We start from the raw sequence: 23,142 nt of genomic DNA on the forward strand, positions 1-23,142 counted from the left end.
CCGCCTCTTCCCAATGGCAGCGCACATGCTGACGTGCCTGCGCAGGGACCCCAGGGTGATCCAGATGAAGCAGAGGGAGGAGATCTGGATCAGCATGATGTTGGACCCACGCCTCAAGGGGAAGTTGAGCCAGTTCCTGCCGCCTGCAGGAGGAGACCCAGCGCAACAAATAAGGAGCTTGCAGCAGGCCCTTGTTGAGCGCTTGGAGGAAGCCTTCCCCCAGCCTTCCACCCCCACTGTCCAGCAGCCAGCACAGAGGCAGCAGCAGGTGCCTGCATCCAGCAGCAGCAAGCGCCCCACAGACCTGCTGTCTCTCAGCCACGAGCTCTACAGGACTGTAGAGGCTCCGGCAGCAGTGACTAGAGAGGAGATGCATGCAGCAGCATCCTCCTCCGGTCACAGCCAGCGCCTGACCCGCATGGTGGCTGACTACATGGGGTCGTACAGCGGGCTTGACAGCGATGCCCCTGTTGATCCCATGGAGTATTGGGTCAAGCGCATGGAGATCTGGAGCGAGCTGGCGCAGTACGCCCTGGAAGTGCTGTCCTGCCCCCCTTCCAGCGTGCTGTCCGAGCGCTGCTTCAGTGCAGCTGGTGGCGTGGTCACCGAGAAACGCTCACGTCTGTCTCACAAGTCTGTGGACAGACTGACGTTTCTCAAGATGAACCAGGCGTGGGTGGAAGGCGAGTTCCTGGCCCCTGTTGTCGGCGAGAGGGGGACATGAACTGGCTGCCGGAACCATCGTTAATGTGCCTTACCACCCTTTACCACCTCCTGGCTCCTGCTCACTAAGCCAGCCTGGTTCACTTTGACTATTACGTCGCCTGCAGCCACACATTTTACACCTACAGTGGGCTGCTGTGTACTGCCCTTATGCTGTCTGTCTGTGTTTCCCACTGCCAGGGTACACAGAATTACCTTCTTCTGCTGCCACTCTGCCACCAGCTATTACGTCAAACAATAGCTATATTGGTTGCAAAACCAAAAACCAAAAAACCATAAAAAAAAAAAAAAAAAGGTTTAATTTTTCTGAGGTGCCCGGGTTGAAAACTGTGTTGTCCCAGTTGTGTATTGGACACAATGTGGGCTGCACGACCGCTGTCTGGGACCTCCTGTTGTGTTTATTTACAGCCCTGGTATCACCGCTAGGTACCAGGGCTATTATGTCACGCTGCCTACCTGCTGCCACACTCACACTGCTCCTCCATACCTCCTCCTGCTGCTGCTGCTGCTGTCTGTCTGTGTTTCCCACTGCCAGGGTACACAGATGATTTACCTTCTGCTGCCACTCTGCCACCAGCTATTACGTCAAACAATAGCTATATTGGTTGCAAAACCAAAAACCAAAAAACCATAAAAAAAAAAAAAAGGTTTAATTTTTCTGAGGTGCCCGGGTTGAAAACTGTGTTGTCCCAGTTGTGTATTGGACACAATGTGGGCTGCACGACCGCTGTCTGGGACCTCCTGTTGTGTTTATTTACAGCCCTGGTATCACCGCTAGGTACCAGGGCTATTATGTCACGCTGCCCTACCTGCTGCCACACTCACACTGCTCCTCCATACCTCCTCCTGCTGCTGCTGCTGCTGTCTGTCTGTGTTTCCCACTGCCAGGGTACACAGATGATTTACCTTCTGCTGCCACTCTGCCACCAGCTATTACGTCAAACAATAGCTGCTCGCCTACTCCTCCATTCCTCCTCCTGCTGCTGCTGTCTGTCTGTGTTTCCCACTGCCAGGGTACACAGATGATTTACCTTCTGCTGCCACTCTGCCACCAGCTATTACGTCAAACAATAGCTGCTCGCCTACTCCTCATTCCTCCTCCTGCTGCTGCTGTCTGTCTGTGTTTCCCACTGCCAGGGTACACAGAATTACCTTCTGCTGCCACTCTGCCACCAGCTATTACGTCAAACAATAGCTATATTGGTTGCAAAACCAAAACCAAACAAACCATTAAAAAAAAAAAAAAGGTTTAATTTTTCTGAGGTGCCCGGGTTGAAAACTGTGTTGTCCCAGTTGTGTATTGGACACAATGTGGGCTGCACGACCGCTGTCTGGACCTCCTGTTGTGTTTATTTACAGCCCTGGTATCACCGCTAGGTACCAGGGCTATTATGTCACGGCGAGCTGCCTGCCTCATTGACTGCCTGCTGCCACACAACTCATCCTCCTCCTCCTGCTGCTGAATTTACCTCCTGCTGTCTTTGTGTTTCCACTGCCAGGGAGCACATACAATGGCGCTTCCAACATGCGTGCGCCCACCACTATTTGTTACGCTCAAAAATAGCTGCATTTCTTTAAAAAAAAAATTGAAAAGAGAAATACGTGAAGAAGAAGAAGACGATATTGAAAAGGAAGGAAGAAGATGAAGATGAAGATGAAGAAGAAGAAGAAGAAGAAGAAGAAGAAGAAGAAGAAGAAGAAGAAGAAGAAGAAGAAGAAGAAGAAGAAGAAGAAGAAGATGAAGATGAAGATTGAAGATTGAAGATGAAGATGAAGATGAAGATGAAGATGAAGATGAAGATGAAGATGAAGATGAAGATGAAGATGAAGATGGAAGATGAAGATGAAGATGAAGATGAAGATGAAGATGAAGAAGAAGATGAAGAAGAAGATGAAATGAAGATGAAGAAAGATGAAGATGAAGATGAAGATGAAGATGAAGATGAAGATGAAGATGAAGATGAAGATGAAGATGAAGATGAAGATGAAGAAGAAGAAGAAGATGAAGATGAAGATGAAGAAGATGAAGAAGAAGATGAAGATGAAGATGAGAAGAAGAAGAAGAAGAAGAAGAAGAAGAAGAAGAAGAAGAAGAAGATGAAGATGAAGATGAAGATGAAGATGAAGAAGAAGAAGAAGAAGAAGAAGAAGAAGAAGAAGAAGAAGAAGAAGAAGATGAAGATGAAGATGAAGATGAAGATGAAGATGAAGAAGAAGAAGAAGAAGAGAAGAAGAAGAGAAGAAGAAGAAGATGAAGAAGATGAAGAAGATGAAGAAGATGAAGAAGAAGAAGAAGAAGAAGAAGAAGAAGAAGAAGAAGAAGAAGAAGAAGAAGAAGAAGAAGAAGAAGAAGAAGAAGAAGAAGAAGAGAAGAAGAAGAAGAAGAGAAGATGAAGATGAAGATGAAGATGAAGATGAAGATGAAGATGAAGATGAAGATGAAGATGAAGATGAAGATGAAGATGAAGATGAAGATGAAGATGAAGATGAAGATGAAGATGAAGATGAAGATGAAGATGAAGATGAAGAAGAAGAAGAAGAAGAAGATGAAGATGAAGATGAAGATGAAGATGAAGATGAAGATGAAGATGAAGATGAAGATGAAGATGAAGATGAAGATGAAGATGAGATGAAGATGAAGATGAAGAAGAAGAAGAAGAAGAAGATGAAGATGAAGATGAAGAAGATGAAGAAGAAGATGAAGATGAAGATGAAGAAGAAGAAGAAGAAGAAGAAGAAGAAGAAGAAGAAGAAGATGAAGATGAAGATGAGATGAAGATGAAGAAGAAGAAGAAGAAGAAGAAGAAGAAGAAGAAGAAGAAGAAGAAGAAGATGAAGATGAAGATGAAGATGAAGATGAAGATGAAGATGAAGAAGAAGAAGAAGAAGAAGAAGAAGAAGAAGAAGAAGAAGAAGAAGAAGAAGATGAAGAAGATGAAGAAGATGAAGAAGATGAAGAAGAAGATGAAGAAGAAGAAGAAGAAGAAGAAGAAGAAGAAGAAGAAGAAGAAGAAGAAGATGAAGATGAAGATGAAGATGAAGATGAAGATGAAGATGAAGATGAAGAAGAAGAAGAAGAAGAAGAAGAAGAAGAAGAAGAAGAAGAAGAAGAAGAAGAAGAAGAAGATGAAGATGAAGAAGATGAAGATGAAGAAGATGAAGAAGAGAAGAAGAAGAAGAAGAGAAGAAGAAGAAGAAGAAGAAGAAGAAGATGATGAAGATGAAGATGAAGATGAAGATGAAGATGAAGATGAAGATGAAGAAGAAGATGAAGATGAAGAAGAAGAAGAAGAAGAAGAAGAAGAAGAGAAGAAGAAGAAGAAGAAGAAGAAGAAGAAGAAGAAGAAGAAGAAGAAAGAAGAAAAGAAGAAGGAAGAAGAAGAAGAAGAAGAAGAAGAAGAAGAAGAAGAAGAAGAAGAAGAAGAAGAAGAAGAAGAAGAAGAAGAAGAAGATGATGAAGAAGATGAAGATGAAGATGAAGATGAAGAAGACGAAGAAGAAGAAGAAGAAGAAGAAGAAGAAGAAGAAGAAAGAAGAAGAAGAAGAAGGAAGAAGAAGAAGAGAAGAAGAAGAAGAAGAAGAAGAAGAAGAAGAAGAAGAAGATGAAGAAGATGAAGAAGATGAAGAAGATGAAGATGAAGATGAGAAGAAGAAGAAGAGAAGAAGAAGAAGAAGAAGAAGAAGAAGAAGAAGAAGAAGAAGAAGAAGAAGGAGAAGGATAAAGAGAAGAAGAACAAGTATATACAGTAACACTACTGAACAAAATTAAGGACAACATCTCTTTCCACATTTTTTTTTAAAGGAACATCCCCACATAATCACTTGCTGTTGTTACTTGGAAAAAAAGAGGTTTATTGCATCATTCACCCTCAAAACAAGTGTTGGAAGCTATTAAGGCAATTCTCGAATAGTCAGCTCGAATAGTTAGCTCGAATACCGACTCGAATAGTGAGCTCGAAGTCCGAGGTCCGAATCGAATAGTAAAAATTATTCGACTCGAATATTCGACTGACCTCGAATAATTTACTATTCGAATTCGACCAAACTCGAATTTTAAAAAGGGGTATTTGAGCATCACTAGGAAGCAGTATTTGACTAATTTAGTAAAATACTGCTACCCGGAAGCCAGCGCAGAACGAGGGCATCAAGAGAGGAGCGAGAAAGCTCTATAGGACCCGGAGCCTTGCCTCGCCTTAGGTAAGTATCTGCTTCATTTTTCTACATGCGGTTCCTATTACTTTAAAGGTTTTCTCCGGGGAGGGGGGGGGGGGGGGTTGAAAATAAAATCTGACACTTACCTGGGGCTTCTATCAGCCCCCTGTAGTTGTAATGTCCCACTCCGTCCTTCTCTGATCCGCCGTTCCCCGCCGCCGGCACCGGGCAATTATCTGTCTAACTAGATGAATAATGTGCGCTCACCGCTAGCGTCATCGGAAGCTTACTGCGCAGGCCGCAGTTTAAAGTTTTCTTGATCCACGGCTGCGCAGCCGTAGTTGGATGGGATGCCACGCTAGACCGGGGCTGGCGGCGGGAAATGGCGGATCGTTGGAGGATGGCATGGGACATTACAGCTGCAGGGGCTGATAGAAGCCCCAGGTGTCAGATTTTATTTTCAAACCCCCCCCCCCCCCCCCCCCCCCGGAGAAACCTTTTAAAGTAAGTAGGAACCTCATGTAGAAGGTGCCCCATACATCAGGCTTTGATAGGCAGATTTAACCAAGAGATAGATTGCTCTCTGATTGAATCTGCTCAGAGAGAAATCTGTCAGCCGCCTATACGCTGCAGGCTGATTCCTGATCAATTTCTGTTTCAATAAGTTTTTTATTGAAGGTTTCAAGTGGCAGTACAATAGCAATCAACATTTAAACAAGTTTAAGATAGCTTACTCATACAGTTATTGATATAGGAGGTTGATGGTAGTATTATTTAAGGCAATCATGAGTTACAGAAGCTTAATATTGAGAAGTTAAGGCTTGGAGTTTTGGGTTCAATTAGTAACTCTTAGGGAAGCAAAAGTGAAAGTGTGGATATTTACCATCAGTTGAGAGTGGAATTAGCTATAGGTGGGTGTGTCCCAGTGTGGTAGAAGGGTAACAATATAGGTACCTGGCTAGTATTGTATGCTTCCCAAATAGGGTAATGAATAAAATTGTCTGTGTTATCTTGTAGATTAAATTAGGAGACTAGGTCCTATGTCTGAAGAGAGATCAGTTTCTTCAGTACATCATGTGTCGTTTCACTGTTGGCAGTCATTATTATCAGCCTGAAAGTTTGGGTTGTCAGGCGAGTTGTTTGATTAGTTTATAAGCGTCAGTGTCCTGGAAATCGTACCAAGTTGCCCAGAGGAGTGTGATTTTATCCGCTTTATCTTGGGCTATTAAAATGGCTTCTTCTACTTCTTTGGTCCGCTCAACTCTCTGTATCCACTGGAGAGTGGTTGGGATGGAGAGGGATTTCCACATAGATGGGATTAACGCTCTAGCAGCATTAATCAAATGAGGGATAGAGGTTTTTTATAGGTTTTTAAGTGATCTGATGAGGCATGAAGTAGGAAAATTTCGGGTAGAAATGGAAGTGATTCGCCTGTTATTGTGTTTATTAGTTCATGGATTTTCCTCCAAAAGGGGCGAATTTTAGGGCAGTCCCATGCTATATGTTTTAAGTCTGCATTATTTTGTTGGCATCTCCAACAGAGATTGGGAGAAGAAGGGAATATTTTCTGCAGTTTGGCTGGAGTACGGTACCAAGATGTAAGGAATTTATAATTTTGTTCTTGAGCATGGGTGTTTAAAGTAGTTTTATGTTCTTTAAGGAAAAGTTGTTCCCATTGATCATCAGTAAATTCTTTACCTAACAATTGGTGCCATTCTCTTTGGAAAGGGAGAAGTTTTGAAGTGTCTACAGGGCTAAGAAGATTGTATAACCATGACACTGTATGACGGTGTGGGCCCGGTGAGTTGCACTTTTGGTCAAAAAGGGTGTATGTTTTTTTAAGGGCAGGGGCAATTTCGTTGGAGTGTGAAAGTTGCCTATATTTCCAAGCAGAAATTGGGGTGGGAGAAGTTAGGGGTTTAAGTAATTCGTAGTCCATTACTCGCATTTGGCACACAAAATCACTCAGGCATGGAGGGTGTGGGAAGGCCCATCCCCTTAAGTAGTTTTTATCTAGTCCCGGCGGAAAGTTGGGATTGTTTAATATTGGAGTCATTGGGCCTGGCGAGTTGGATAAGGCATAGTATTTGCAGGAGATACTAAATGCTTTAATTGTTGCCTTGATAAGAGGGTGGTGAATCTCTTTAATTTGTGGTGCTAAGCCAGGGTTCCAGGGGAAGGTTTTCAGATCTGAACCTACGAAAGTTTGTTCAAGTTTCACCCAATCTTTCGTCTCTGCATGTGCAGACCAGTCTATGATTCTAGAGAGCTGAGGGGCCAAGTGGTAAGTTTTAAAATTGGGGAGGCCAATGCCTCCATCTGGTTTTAAGCGTCTTAAAATGTTCACTGCCAGGCGTGATTTTCTCTTGGCCCAGATAAATTGGTAGAGTTGTTTGTGGATCTCTTTGAAAAATGAGGAGGGTAATTGTATAGGTAGTGCCTGACTGATGTAGAGAAATTTAGGTAGGGCTGTCATCTTAGCTGCTGCCACCCTCCCAAACCAGGATTAGGGTTAGAAAAGTACGTATAGTCGCGTCTTTTAGGATGGAGAAGACGCCAAGTGTCAATCAATGACAATTCTTTAAGCTTTATTTTGAGAGCACGTAACGCTCTATAAGGAAGGATTGAATGACCTGTTGATGTGTCAATCAGTGGCAGGAGCGAGACGTTTAGATCCCCTCCAAAAATAATCATTCCTTTAGCAAAAGATTGCAAAGAGTTAAGAATTTTTAGTAAGTAGCTTACTTGGCCCGTGTTGGGGACATAAACATTGGCAACAGTGACATCTCTTGATTCAACAGTACCCTTTATGAAGATATAGCGACCTTCCGGATCAATCTTCATATCGTGTTTAATAAAAGAGCAATTTTTGTGAACAAGGACAGAGACACCCTTAGATTTGGAGATAGGAGACGCTGCATAAAAGTGGGTAGTGTAATGTTTAGAGGACATTTTGGGAATGGAGTCTGCTCTGAAGTGTGTCTCTTGTAGGAGGGCTAGCGATATGTTTTCTTTGTGTAGTTTGGAGAAAAGAAGTGAGCGTTTTTGAGGGGTGTTAAGACCATTAACGTTAAAATAGCATATTCTCCATGATACCTGGCTTTTTTGTGGTTGGGCAGGGGGAGGGGGCATTTTGGGGGTAGGACACACAGAAAGTTCTACAAGAAGGGAGCTTACCAGCCAGGTATAAAAAAACTGAGGTCTAAAACGCATTCGGATCAGTCAGTTATGTATGTGTTTCTGACTGAACACTAAGTCCGAAGAAATTCAGTGAGGGAGACAGAAGCTCACTCACTGATTGGGGTAGAGGTCTGGGACAAACGGTTAGAAGGAGAGAGTACTTGCCGACCACTCAACCCCACGGCCTGTAGCGTATTGTGCAGAGATTGTTTAGAACAGTGTAGGGAACCTTGTCAGTTAGGGAGAGGATACTTTGAGGGTTAATTCCAACATTAATCACTATCTCATAAAAGTTAAACAGAAGCCCTTCCAAGCCTGGAAGGTTTTTAACAGTGCAACACATGAATAAATGATTGGCATAAACATCAAGTGTCAAATATCAGATATCAAATAGTCCTTCTAAAAAAGATAAAACTTTGGTTAGTGCATACTGTTATGTCTTTTACTAAGTGGTATAAGCTGAATCTATTACAGATATAGGAGAGAAGAATATTAACCCACTAAAGTCTAAAACAAGTACTACTAAGAAATTTAAGCGTGGTTTGGTGAAACTTAAAGGTAAAGTCACAGTATGCTGAAGCAAGGAGGTGGTAATATTGAACACTGGAGTGGGTGTTATAGAAGAAACTTGAGTGTAATGCACATTAATGTACTAGAACAGGGAAATATCAGGTAGGTCGGCCGGGAGACGCAAGTTAGCCGTCTTACCATTTTTTGTAGCTGAGAGACAGAAGGGAAACCGCCATCTGTAAACGATGCTATGGCGTCTAAGTTCCTCCAAAAGAGGTTTGAGTATGCGCCTGTTTTGTAAAGTTATTGGAGACAAGTCCTGAAAAAGCTTTATCTCAGACTCGTTAAAAAGGATTGCGTCTTGACCGCGTGCTTTTTGCATAATTTCTTCTTTCAAGCTGAAGTCTGTGATACAGCAAATTACGTCTCTAGGTGGTTCATCATCGAATCTTCTGAGTTTCAGTGCACGATGAGCACGGTCCATAGTAATGGGAGAGTCCGAGTCTCTACCGAGGAGGTTGTTAAAGATAGATAATAAAGCTGATCTTACTTGTTCTGGTGCGATGGTTTCAGGGAGGCCTCTCACTCTGATGTTATGTCTCCGGCCTCTGTTGTTGAGATCTTCAAGCTTTCTGTTAAACTCCATCATGCGGAGATCTTGCTTATTAGAGGAGGTTTGGAGTGTTCCAACTTGTTTGGTGAGGTCTACTTCGCGTTGTTCCAGTGAGCTTACCCTGGATGCAATGCTCGTCACCTCCTCCCTCAGATCCGAGATGGCGGCGGTAAATGTTCTTTTGATGTCCGCCGCTATGTCTTGCATAATTGAGGTGGTGGGTATATCTTTGAGCATGTCGACCACTATTCCTCCTGCTGGAGCTGCTCCTTGCTGTGTTGCGCAGGTCTGATCTGAAGTATCAGCGGGAGCGGGCGCCATATTGGATACCGCCGCTGTAGTAGGCCCCGATTTCTGAGGCTTGAAAATGCTGGGTATCTGGCGATTAGGGAGTGTTCCTTGGTCGCCGGATTGTTTAAAGGTTCCTGCAGACTTATTTTGGCTTTTCTGCATCGTGCGAGGTGCTTGGGTTAGGCCGTGTGAGGGGGTTCAGTGGAGGAGCTTCACTCTCACGCAGCCATCTTGTCTGAGCCCAAGCCACGCCCCTTCCCCGATCAATTTCATGCTGGAATCTTTTGGGAAGTGAACATGTGTGCCGCCTCGCTGCTGTTTCCTAGTGTGCATGTGTGCGTTTATCCATTACCTGTCCTGTGTCGCGGTGCTCAACCGTCGTCCGCATCTGCTGCTCTTCCAGCCACGCCCCCTGTGCCTGTGTGATGTCAGACACGTGCCAGCGGCGTGTATGGGGCTAATGGAAAAGCGATGGACGTGCACCGTGACACAGGACAGGTAATCCTCTATAATAAAACCCCTAGGTCACGCTGTCCCTGTGTAGCTGGGTCCGTGCTTTTTGCTACTGCGCATGTGCGCAACACGGACCCGGCCTCACAGAGACAGGAGGACGGGGCCAGGGAGCCGAGCGGGTGGCGTGTGAGCGGGCTGCCGGGTGTGCGGCGTGTGAGCGGGCGGCCGGGTATGGGCGCGTGTCGGACGCACATGGTGGTGGGAGGCGGGCGCGCACGCTGCAAAAAACCACAGACCTAGAGCCCGTTTTTAAACGGGCTTAGGTCCACTAGTGTTATATAAATACACACAGATGCACATCTATACACTGGGAAAACAGGGCCGAGTTTTCATCATAAACATACAGACTGGTGACAGCGCTCATGGATGCATCTGATTGCAAGCCTACAAAGGCAATGCAGAGCCCCTCTGGAACTAAATACACGCCCTGAATGCAAAGCAGATTCAAATTGTGCACTAATTCTAGTCTAAAGCTTTTTGAAGTGATTTTGAAACAGTGAATGCAGTTGGCCACTAGTATACTTACATTCAATTCATACAGCAGGAGGAATGGCAGCGCTTTCAAAACTCATACCTGAATGATTTTTTTTTTGCATAGATGTGCAGAGCTCCAATAACTACTGGACTAAAGTACACACCAACACTCATTGCAGGAACAAAGGGGGGGACATAGCTTCAGTGTGGGGTGAACCAATACCTGAATGATTTATCTGCCATGATGTGCAGAGCTCCAATAACTACTGGACTAAAGTACACACCAACACTCATTGCAGGCACAAAAAAGGGGGGGGGGGGAATAGCTTCAGTAAGGGGTGAACCCAGGTTTTCATCATGTTCATCGCTTGTCCCAATATAGCTTGCTGTTCCTGCTGTGCACCTGATCCAGCAAGTCGGCCCTACATCGTGTATGGAGCTAATGGAAAAGCAGCAGATACGGACGATGGACGAGCACCGAGACACAGGACAGGTAATGTATAAATGCACACATGTACATTTATACACTGAGGACACAGCTCAGAGGGTTTCATCGCTCCCTGCTACCGCCACACACCCTATCGAGGAAGTGGGCCCTACACCTTGCAGCATGTCCAACCAATTCATGCACCAATTTCAGCATAAAATTGGTTGCATCGCCGATCATGCCTGTACTTGGTGGCATCAATTTTCATCTGATTTGATTATAATAATCAAATCGGATAGTCGATTGCCCGCCAAGTTGCCTGATGTATGGCCACCTTTATGGATTATCCGTAACCATATGGTTACATTTGTGCGCTTGTGACTTCTGTAACAGCCACAGACGAATTGTTAAAACTGTTGTGGTCACTGGCTTATTGTGGAGGGAAACCGCTGCCAGATTATGTGTATGTTGGAGGGAAACCGCTGCCAGATTACCTGTAGTTTGGGTGAAATGCTGTCAGATTATGTGTATTTTGGGGCAGGGCCGGCTCTAGACTTTTTGCTGCCTGAGACAAACTTGTGAGGCTGCCACCCCCCAACAGGTAGTAACATTGACCCCAGTATAGGCGGCCTGGAGGGGGAGCAGCCAGGAAGGGGGAGCAGCGGGCACAGCGGTGGGGAGGGGGGGTCAGACCCCCCCTACCTCACCTGGGGCTCCCCCGATCACGCTCCCCCTCCAGCTATTTTCCCAGCATTAGAAGTCAGCAGTGAGCAGGCCGGGCAGCAATGACTCACCTTCCTTCTTCCATTCCAGCATTGCGTTCCACCACCGTGTCACTTCCTGCAATGACGCTCTCTGGTCAGTGGACTTCACTATCCGCCCCGCACCCGATCAACCACGATAGCCCAACATCTTGCAGCATGTGCAATCGATACAAACAACCAATTTTTCACCCAGCCTGAAATTGGTCGCATCGTGAATCGGGGATACTCTTGGCGGCATCGATTTTCATCCGATTCCTAAATAATCGGATGGTCGATTGACTGCCAAGTGGATAGCTGTATGGCCACCTTTAAGCCTGGTACATAACATTAATTTTGACTGGCCAATCACCGAGGAATGTTACCACCTCCATGTAGTGTGAGGGTTACTCACACCATCTGCTCATAGCATTCACTATCTGCTGACCCAAATACCACACAGCAGTGGTAACATTGGATGTGTGTACAGGCTTTAGAGTGCAGACACACATCCTATGTGGTGTTTATAGAGCACTGACCTCTATCCGCAGCATGTTTACAGAGTATATGGGTGCATTCACACATCTCATTTCCATTGGCTGGCCTATTTTACCACCTCCATGTAGTATGGGGGGTCAGCGGATTATGAACATTGGTTGCATAAACGCCCATACTACAGTAACATGGTAAAATTGGCCAAACATTGTCCAATCAAAATTGGATATTTGTATGCACCCTAACACTGGGCCTTGCAGAAGTCAAAATGTACTGTAAACTCTAGGATTGAGAGGTTTACATATTAGAATGGAGCCTGTGTAGGGCTGCCTTAAAGGACAACTGTGAAAGTGAGGATATGGGGGCTGCCATTATTGTTTTCTTTTAAAGGGGAACTGAAGAGAGAGGTATATGGAGGCTGCCATGTTTATTTTCATTTAAGCAATACCAGTTGCCTGGCAGCCCTGCTGATCCTCTGCCTTTAATACTATTAGCCATAGCCCCTGAACAAGCATGCAGCAGATCAGGTGTTTTAGACTTTAAAGTCAGATCTGACAAGATTAGCTCCATGCTTGTTTCTGGTGTTATTCAGATACTACTGCAGAGAAATAGACCAGCAGGGCTGCCACTGCAACTGGTATTGATTAACTTCCTTGCCGTTCTAATTAATCCGGCAAGGAGGCAGCACAGAACTTTTTTTTTTTTTTTTTTTTTTTTTATATCGTGATAGCCGCTGAGCGGCGGCATCCCCCCACCCACCCGTTCAGAACGGGATTTTCTGCAGGGCTTCCCCGGTCGCCATGGCGACGGGGGCGGGATGACGTCACCGCCGTCATGGACGTCGGGACATCACAGGGAATCACGATCCGCCCCTCAGCGCTGCCTGGCACTGATTGGCCAGGCTGCGCAGGAATCTGGGGGGGGGGTGGCTCGGCGCGGCGGGTAGCGGCGAATCGGCGGTGAGCGGCGGCGATCGCGTACTACACGCAGCTAGCAAAGTGCTAGCTGCGTGTAGGAAAACAAAATTATGCAAATCGGCCCAGCGGGGCCTGAGAAATCCTCCTGCGCAGGTTACCCCGAGCTCGGGATAACCGGCAAGGAGGTTAAAAGGAAATAAATATGGCAGCCTCCATATACCTCTTACTTCAGTTCCCCTTTAAACAATACCAGTTGCCTGGCTATCCTGTTGCATACTTGTTCAGGGTCTATTGCTGAAAGTATTATGTTGGGAATACACTGTGATTTGTTTTTGTTTTTTTTGGGGGGGGGGGCAGATTTACTTGCCAATCTATTTTCCGATTGTTTTTCTGATCGATTTCCATTCAACTTTATGAGAAAGTCGATCAGAAATAAGATCAAAAACAGATCGGATCTGTCAGAAATTATCTGTTGTGCTATCTATCTGCTGAACAAACTCATGGTGTATTCCCAGTATTAGAGGCAGAGGATCAGCAGGATGGCCAGGCAACTGGTATTGCTAATAAGGAAATAAGTATGGCAGCCTCCATATACCTCTCACTTCAGTTGTCCTTTAAGACATTGTTCATACGAAGGGTTATTATTTATAAAGCACCAACATCTTCCGTGGTGCTGTACAGATTGCGTTGCAGAGTATGGTGGGCATGGTAAATGAATGCACTACTGCAAGCAGCTGGGATAGTTTACAAGGAAATAAATATGGCAGCCTCCATATCCCTGTAGCTTCAGGTTCCCTTTAAAGACATTGGCTTTGATCCAATTCCCTTTCTCTCCTGGGTCATAGCTTCACATTATAAATAAAATGACTTTGAAAGGACACCCAAAGCGAAAATGAACTAATGAAGTAAAGGACTGTATCTATCTTCCTTCTCCTAAAAATGACTTTTTAAGATATTCCACAGTTTTATTTTATGTTTAAATCTACTTTTTGAGTCTTAAAGGGAAACTTAAGGCTGAAAAAAAAAAATGTCTTTTACTCACCTGAGGCTCCCCTCAGCCTCCTGCAGCTGAACGGTGCCCTCGCCGGGTCCCTCCGATACCCCTGGACTCGCCGGCGGCCACTTCCGGTTTGGCCATCACCGGCCGACAGGCTGGGAACGCGGCTGATTAGCCGTGTTCCCGGCCGCAATAGCATTATAGAGGGCGCTATTGCGGCCGGGAACGTGGGTAATCAGCCGCGTTCCCAGCCTGTCGGCCGGTGACGGCCAAACCGGAAGTGGCCGCCGGCGAGTCCAGGGGTATCGGAGGGACCCGGCGAGGGCACCGTTCAGCTGCAGGAGGCTGAGGGGAGCCTCAGGTGAGTAAAAGACTTTTTTTTTTTTTTCAGCCTTAAGTTTCCCTTTAACTGTTTTATTGTTTTTGCTCAATGACACATTCATTGAAGTATGCCAGAGCTAAAATCTATGAACTATTGACCATTTTTACCTCTTTCCTGCTCTCAGAAGCAATTTTCTGCTTGGAAAGTGTTTTATAGTTTGAATTTCTTATCAGTGAAGGTCACACTGTAGTCACTTCCTGTCTGAGTCAGGAATGAGTCAGCCACTTACATACCTGATATTTAACTATTTCAGGCAGAGAAAGAAAACAAGGAACACAGCCTAGTTATTTGTGTGCTTGGCACTGTACATACCTATGTCTATCTCATCATATAACACGTCACTTCGGGTATCCTTTAAGTCTCCAGCAAGAATCATTTTGACAGTCATTTTTCACCTACTTTTTTTTATACATTTTCAATGGTAGATTGCTGAAAAGTTATTCCAAACAGAAGATGAGAAATGATCTCTTAGGGGAAAACTTAGGAGAAAAATGTGAATTGTGTATGGCCCCTTGTCATCTAAAGCACTGAAATAACTCTGCAATGCGAATTGTCAATATTATTGTCTACACAGCATTGCCCGCCAGCTGCTCCTCCCACTCCTCCCTTGCCCCGCCTTCACACACAGAAGCCCATTGTGTTACTACTATAGCTGTATTAATGAGTATGTCATGTTTTATCCTGGCACAGATGAGGATTTTGCCTCCGCTGCAGCTGTAAGTATAAAGGCGCGAGTGGAAGACAAAGAGGGAGAAGGAGGAGAAGCGAATGATTCCCAGGGCAGGAGGTGAGCTATTGTTGCACCTGGGTATATTTCTGCAGGGAGAGATACAAGATGGTCGGGAGACACTAAGAAATCCAACTTGTACATTTCATGCAAATTATATGCGGCCTGAAATTGGACCAATCAAACTCACTTCCTGCTGAATTTGATTGGCCCATTTCAAATCTGCGTTAAATTTGCATGCAAGCATGGATGATAATATCCTCACCAATCATCTAAAGGTGACCATACACCATCAGACACGCTTAATAAATCAGACCTTAGGCTCCATAAAAACATTGTGTCTAATGAAATCTATTAATGTAAAGAGAAATTAAAATAAAAAGTCATATACAGGATCTTCTCAAAAAATTAGCATATTGTGATAAAGTTCATTATTTTCTGTAATGTATTGATAAACATTAGACTTTGATATATTTTAGATTCAAATACACACAACTGAAGTAGTTCAAGCCTTTTATTGTTTTAATATTGATGATTTTGGCCTACAGCTCATGAAAACCCAAATTTCCTATCTCAAAAAATTAGCATATTTTATCCGACCAATAAAAGAAAAGTGTTTTTAAAACAAAAAAAGTCAACCTTCAAATAATTATGTTCAGTTATGCACTCAATACTTGGTCGGGAATCCTTTTGCAGAAATGACTGCTTCAATGCTTCAATCGAGAAGGGTGTGTGGGCGGGACTGTGTAAGCGCAGTAGGCATCGGTAGTGCGAGATCGAGAAGGGTGTGTGGGCGGGACTGTGCAAGCGCAGTAAGCATCGGGAGCTCGATCAAGAAGGGTGTGTGGGCGGGACTGTGTAAGCGCAGTAGGCATCAGGAGCGCGATTGTGAAGGGTGTGTGGGCGGGATTGTGTAAGCGCAGAAGGCATCGGGAGAGCGATCGGGAAGGGTGTGTGGGCGGGATTGTGTAAGCGCAGAAGGCATCGGTAGCGCGAGATCGAGAAGGGTGTGTGGGCGGGATTGTGTAAGCGAAGAAGGCATCGGGAGAGCGATCGAGAAAGGTGTGTGGGCAGGACTGTGTAAGCGCAGTAGGCATCAGGAGCGCGATCGTGAAGGGTGTGTGGGCGGGACTGTGTAAGCGCAGTAGGCATCGGGAGCGCGATTGTGAAGGGTGTGTGGGCGGGACTGTGTAAGCGCAGTAGGCGTTCCAGTTGCAGAACTTATGGAGCTGCCAGCTGGAGAATAGAGAGGACCCATAGAATGCCCGGAGGACATCCCGGACTGGGGGGTGGAAGAATCCCCAGCTAAATCCCAAGGTTTGAGTCCAGTTTAATCATTTACCTGATGGAAGGTCACATCTAATAATATATGTTACCTGAAGCCCTTAAAGCAAATGTGAATTTAGAGGAATATGGAGGCTGCCATATTGTATTTCCTTTTAAACAATGCAGATTGCCTGCCTGTCCTGCTGCTGATCTGCCTCTAATACTTTTAGCCACAGCCCCTGAACAAGCATGCAGCAGATCAGGTGCTCTGACTGAAGTGTGACTGGATTAGCTGCATGCTTACTACAGGTGTGTGATTCAGACACTACTGATGCCTTGTCTGGCCAGTATTTCAGTTAAGAAATGATCAGTCCCGACTGTCTCGGTAATGGTGCCCATACATGGTACAATTTTTTTCATCCAGTCTAACCATTTCTATGTAATATAAGGGAACTGCCTAAATTATACTTTCAGTACATTCACTTAATTTACCCTTATACTACATAGAAATGGTAAGACTGGATGAAAAAAGTTGTACCATGTATGGGCACCATAATGCTGGGAATACACGGCTCGATAGATAATTTCCGACATGTCCGATCTCCCGCCCGATCGCTTCACCGCTCAATTCCGCATTGAAGACAATGCAAAAAGATACGAAAAACGAGGGGAAGAGAATCGCCTGTGGAATTAAGTGGGAAATCGAGCGGCAAAACGTGAGCCATGTATGCCCAGCATAAGGCCTCTTTTCCACGGACTGTTGATAGGCAGTGGAATGCCTCTCAAACTCTCACAGCTGCTCGCTGCCTGGCAACTGCTCCCTGCTGCCTGGCAACTGCTCGCTTCTGCCTGGCAACTGCTCACTGCTGCCTGGCAACTGCTCGCTGAGCACACAGTTCAACAGTCTGTGGCAAAGAGACTTTAGACATCTAAATATTGTACAGGTGTCCCAGCATCACTGAATTCCCCTCGGGCAAACCAGCAGCTAACTCTTACCCAATACCGCTTGTTCTTGTAGAATCCTCAATGAAAGTGCCTTCAGCACTGTGCCCCCCCCCCCCTCCTCCCCTACCACAACCACAAGACAGAACTCACTGCTCAGCCCACCAGCATGTCTATACAACTCTCAATCCTTCACAGCTTAACCTATAGTAATTCCCAATTATTGGTTTGAGTAACAATTATAGCAGGTGTGTGCATTAAGTGCACCTGACCTGACAGAGATATGGAGGTTGCCAAATGTATTTCCTTTTAAACAATACCCATTACCTGGCTATCCTGCTGATCCTGTGCCGCTAATACGTTTAGCTGTACCTCCTGATCAAGCATGCAGATCAGATGTTTCTGGCAGAAGGGTAAATTAATTAGCTACCTATTTGTTTCAGGTGTGTTATCCAGACACAATTGCAGTCAAAGAGATCAGCAGGACAGCCAGGCAACTGGTATTGTTTTACGGACAGGAGCGAGGTCTACTTACCTGGGGCTTCCTCCAGCCCCTGGCAGCCTATGTGTCCCTCGCCGCAGCTCCAGTGTCCCGGGGATCCCCTCCATTGCAGATGCCAACATAGCCAGGTTTGCATCTTCTGCACCAGCACGAGTGCGCGGCAGCACCGCTCGCAATCACTCTCACGTGGCTTGAAGTGTTCTGCGCAGGCGCCGAAGTACTGCACCTGCGCAGAACGCTCCAGGAGATGTAACTGGATACACTTTGCATAGCAGAGGGAAAGTCCAGTACTCTGCAAAGGAAATTAACATCTTAAGAGGTATGCTGACACTGTGTCAGGCATACCGCTCGCTACAAGGAAGAATCAAATACATTAATGCCCCCACAAGGTTTAGCTAGCACTTGGCTAGCTAGTATAAGTAGCCGGCACCCCCCGATCCCACCACTTAATACATCACTGAGCCTGGCTCCAGTGATCAGCGCAGCCTCCCCGCACAGCTCCGGTCTCTCTATGGGGAGGATCGGGTCTGCGCATGCGGTCATGTACGATCCTCCCTATAGAGAAGACCGGAACTGTGCGGGGAGGCTGCGCCGAACGCTGGAGCCAGGCTGGGTGATGTATAAGTGGGTGGATCAGGGGATCGGGGGCGATCGGAGGGTGCCGGCTACTTTTACTAGCTAGCCTAGTGCTCGCTAAACCTTGTGGGGGCATTAAATCTATTAGTTCTTCCTGGGGACTGTAAAGCTGCAAAACCTCCTGAGCGGCACAACGCTCAGGAGGTTCAATACAATGCATACTATTTACATAAGATAGTATTTCACACACACAGCAGACAGACTATGGACAAAATGCAGGGCTGTGGAGTCGGTCCAAAAATCCACCGACTCCGACTCCGACTCCTCAGTTTAGGATTCCACCGACTCCGACTCCGACTCCACGACTCCGACTCCTCTAATTTGCATATTACAATTTTGTTGATTAAAAGTATGTAACATGAAATTCGTCTCTTAACTGCCAATGCTTAGGAATTTTACAAGACAACTGAAGTGAGAAGGATATGTAGACTACTATATTTATTCCCTTTAGACTAAAACTAGTCCTTGGTAAGAGTACTTGTAAAAGGTACAAACCGGAACAAAGAACATCTATCAGGCCCTAGGCAATGTAAGTGTGGGTACATGTAAGAATGATGTGCAGGTATTCTGCAGGGGAATGAGGAGATTGTAAACAGACAACACCTCTGTGTTCAATGTGCACAGCATTCTCAGTGGATTCCCTGCAGCTCTGTGGGGAGTGCATATGTAGAGTATAGTACTACTGTGTAACAAAGTAAACCTGAGACAGATGAAATTAAAGTTTTATACATAACTGGGGCTTCCTCCAGCCGCCTTCAGGATAATCAGTCCCTCGTTGTCCTCCTCCACCACCTGGATCTTCTGCTATGAGTCCAGGTACTTGAGCCAGTCAAGCGTAGTGCACATGCACACACTCCGCCGCCAGGAGCATACTACACCTGTGCAGCACTATTGCGCAGGTGCAGAATGTTCCTGGCTGTGGGAGCGGCATGCGGCCGGACAGCGCTGACTGGCTGAATTACCAGGACTCATAGCAGAAGATCCGGGTGGTGGAAGACAGTGAGGGACTGATTAGCCTGAAGGGGGCTGGAGGAAGCCCCAGGTATGTATAAAACTTTACTTTTCACCCGTCTCAGTTTCCCTTTAATTTGTAGTCACCAAACCAAATTTTAATAACATATCAAATTATTTGATTTCATCAGCAAAGGGAGTGCATACATTTGCATAAATCAGCATCAATGCAGAATTATTTCCATCTCGTTGACCATCTCTATATAGTGACATGGCTAACCATCAGGCTTTATACTTACAGCATAGATGTTATTTAGTGTATATAAGAGATTCCTGTGTACACATCATATATACAGTCACAATCAGATATGTATATCTGACTTGAAAAATACGGGGACTGCTTTATTGAAGCAGCACAAGTAACTAATTTTGATTGGTTTATTTCATTTTTGTAGACTAAGCACAGCTATTACTGTATATATACTGTATATATACATTATTTTTAATGACTATTATCTGAGAAATAGAACATTTTATCATATTTTCTATTTTAATTACAGTTACAAATTCATTAGGAGTCGGAGTCGGAGTCGGTGCATTTTTTCCCGACTCCGACTCCAGGCACCCAAAATTGCCCGACTCCACGACTCCGACTCCACGACTCCGACTCCGACTCCACAGCCCTGACAAAATGGATGCCACATAAGGTCTACTACTAGTGATGATGGCTCCCCTGTCCAGTATATGCCACACCCATGCTGTTGTTTATCCCCTGCCATTTGGTCCTACTGATTGTCTTTAATCATTGTGTAGCTCAATAAAAGATTGTCAGTTTTCATGAATTGCAACGTGGTGCTGTGTATCGAGGCCTTGCTTTCTTATATAGTGTTACATTCTCTGCTCATCATGACAGTGAAGGGCTCCCTATTTTATATACAGAAGCCGTTCACACTTGTCAGTCTGCAATGGAGCTGTGAGATGTGTTGCGGTAAGCGGGACGCACTTCTGTGCAGTCGGAGACAATCCTGGGCAGGCTGATGTGTTCCTACATACAGCCTATGAGGGTAATGCATCTGCTTCAGGCTACAGCTGGATTACAGCGGACACTACACTGTCCCCTCCCCCAGGCTGATGTGTTCCTCCATATAGCCTATGAGGGTAACGCATCTGCCCCAGGCTACAGCTGGACCACAGCGTACACTACACTGTCCCCTCCCCCAGGCTGATGCGTTTCTACATATAGCCTATGAGGGTAATGCATCTGCTTCAGGCTACAGCTGGATTACAGCGGACACTACACTGTCCCCTCCCCCAGGCTGATGTGTTCCTCCATATAGCCTATGAGGGTAATGCATCTGCCCCAGGCTACAGCTGGACTACAGCGGACACTACACTGTCCCCTCCCCCAGGCTGATACATTCCTACATATAGCCTATGAGGGTAATGCATCTGCTTCAGGCTACAGCTGGACCACAGCGGACACTACACTGTCCCCTCCCCCAGGCTGATACATTCCTACATATAACCTATGAGGGTAATGCATCTGCTTCAGGCTACAGCTGGACCACAGCGGACACTACACTGTCCCCTCCCCCAGGCTGATGCGTTTCTCCATACAGCCTATGAGGGTAACACACAAAATTTGATAGGAAGGGACCACAAGGTGGATGATGCATACCAAAAAATGCACATACAGCAAGAATATTTTTATCAAACTTTATTAATATCCAAATATAAAAATTTAAAAATTGCCCAAATCTCAATATCTGACTACCCTCTAATTTCCAAATGGGGAGCTCCCTACATACATGCCAGCCACACATACCAAGCATCAGGGCCCCTTAATTGCATACACTGGGGTGCACCTCGATACACAACACGATGGATCATACGTGGGTAAAGATATTGATTCAATGGAAGTTCCTCCTCACATATACAGTGGTGTGAAAAACTATTTGCCCCCTTCCTGATTTCTTATTCTTTTGCATGTTTGTCACACTTAAATGTTTCTGCTCATCAAAACCCGTTAACTATTAGTCAAAGATAACATAAATGAACACAAAATGCAGTTTTAAATGATGGTTTTTATTATTTAGTGAGAAAAAAAACTCCAAATCTACATGGCCCTGTGTGAAAAAGTGATTGCCCCTCTTGTTAAAAAATAACTTAACTGTGGTTTATCACACCTGAGTTCAATTTCTGTAGTCACCCCCAGGCCTGATTACTGCCACACCTGTTTCAATCAAGAAATCACTTAAATAGGAGCTATCTGACACAGAGAAGTAGACCAAAAGCACCTCAAAAGCTAGACATCATGCCAAGATACAAAGAAATTCATGAACAAATGAGAACAAAAGTATTGTAATTGAGATCTATCAGTCTGGTAAAGGTTATAAAGCCATTTCTAAAGCTTTGGGACTCCAGCGAACCACAGTGAGAGCCATTATCCACAAATGGCAAAAACATGGAACAGTGATGAACCTCCCCAGGAGTGGCCGGCCGACCAATATTACCCCAAGAGAGCAGAGAAAACTCATCCGAGAGGCCACAAAAGACCCCAGGACAACATCTAAAGAACTGCAGGCCTCACTTGCCTCAATTAAGGTCAGTGTTCACGACTCCACCATAAGAAAGAGACTGGGCAAAAACGGCCTGCATGGCAGATATCCAAGGCGCAAACCACTTTTAAGCAAAAAGAACATTAAAGAGACTCCGTAACAAAAATTGCATCCTGTTTTTTTATCATCCTACAAGTTCCAAAAGCTATTCTAATGTGTTCTGGCTTACTGCAACACGTTCTACTATCACCATCTCTGTAATAAATCAACTTATCTCTCTCTTGTCAGACTTGTCAGGCCTGTGTCTGGAAGGCTGCCAAGTTCTTCAGTGTTGTGGTTCTGCTATGAACTCTCCCATCCAGGCCTCTCTGCACACTGCCTATGTGATATTTAGATCAGTGCAGCTTCTCTCTGTTCTATTATCTTTTACAAGCTGGATAAATCCTCCTCTGAGCTGGCTGGGCTTTCACATACTGAGGAATTACATACAGGCACAGCTGTCTGCACTCTGCAGGAAGAAATAGCCTGACACTTCAGTGGAAGATAGCTGCAGGGGGAAATAAACACACAAATGATCCCTTGAGATTCAAAAGGATGGCTGTATACAGCCTGCTTGTGTATGGATGTATTTTCTATGTGTGGACATACTGTACATCAATCTACTTCCTGTTTTGGTGGCCATTTTGTTTGTTTATAAACAAACTTTTTAAAACTGTTTTTAACCACTTTTAATGCGGTGAGGAGCGGCGAAATTGTGACAGAGGGTAATAGGAGATGTCCCCTAACGCACTGGTATGTTTACTTTTGTGTGATTTTAACAATACAGATTCTCTTTAAGGCTCGTCTCAATTTTGCTAAAAAACATCTCAATGATTGCCAAGACTTTGGGGAAAATACCTTGTGGACTGACGAGACATAAGTTGAACTTTTTGGAAGGTGCGTGTCCCGTTACATCTGGCGTAGAAGTAACACAGCATTTCAGCAAAAGAACATCATACCAACAGTAAAATATGGTGGTGGTAGTGTGATGGTCTGGGGTTGTTTTGCTGCTTCAGGACCTGGAAGGCTTGCTGTGATAGATGGAACCATGAATTCTACTGTCTACCAAAAAATCCTGAAGGAGAATGTCCGGCCATCTGTTCGTCA

General features: G+C 45.1%; 2 protein-coding genes across 2 annotated transcripts in view; one reads left to right on the plus strand and one right to left on the minus strand.

Annotated features, from left to right (window-relative positions):
- The window catches only part of LOC137535385 (zinc finger protein 721-like), a 378,642-nt gene that overhangs the window by 255,763 nt on the left and 99,737 nt on the right, over nucleotides 1–23,142 (plus strand). The window lies entirely within an intron of this gene.
- Nucleotides 1–23,142, minus strand: part of LOC137535388 (zinc finger protein 271-like) — a 96,047-nt gene that overhangs the window by 25,080 nt on the left and 47,825 nt on the right. The gene's annotated exons all lie outside the window — the stretch shown is intronic.

This window comes from Hyperolius riggenbachi, chromosome 10, assembly GCF_040937935.1.
Source record: "Hyperolius riggenbachi isolate aHypRig1 chromosome 10, aHypRig1.pri, whole genome shotgun sequence".
NCBI classification, from domain to species: Eukaryota; Metazoa; Chordata; class Amphibia; order Anura; family Hyperoliidae; genus Hyperolius; species Hyperolius riggenbachi.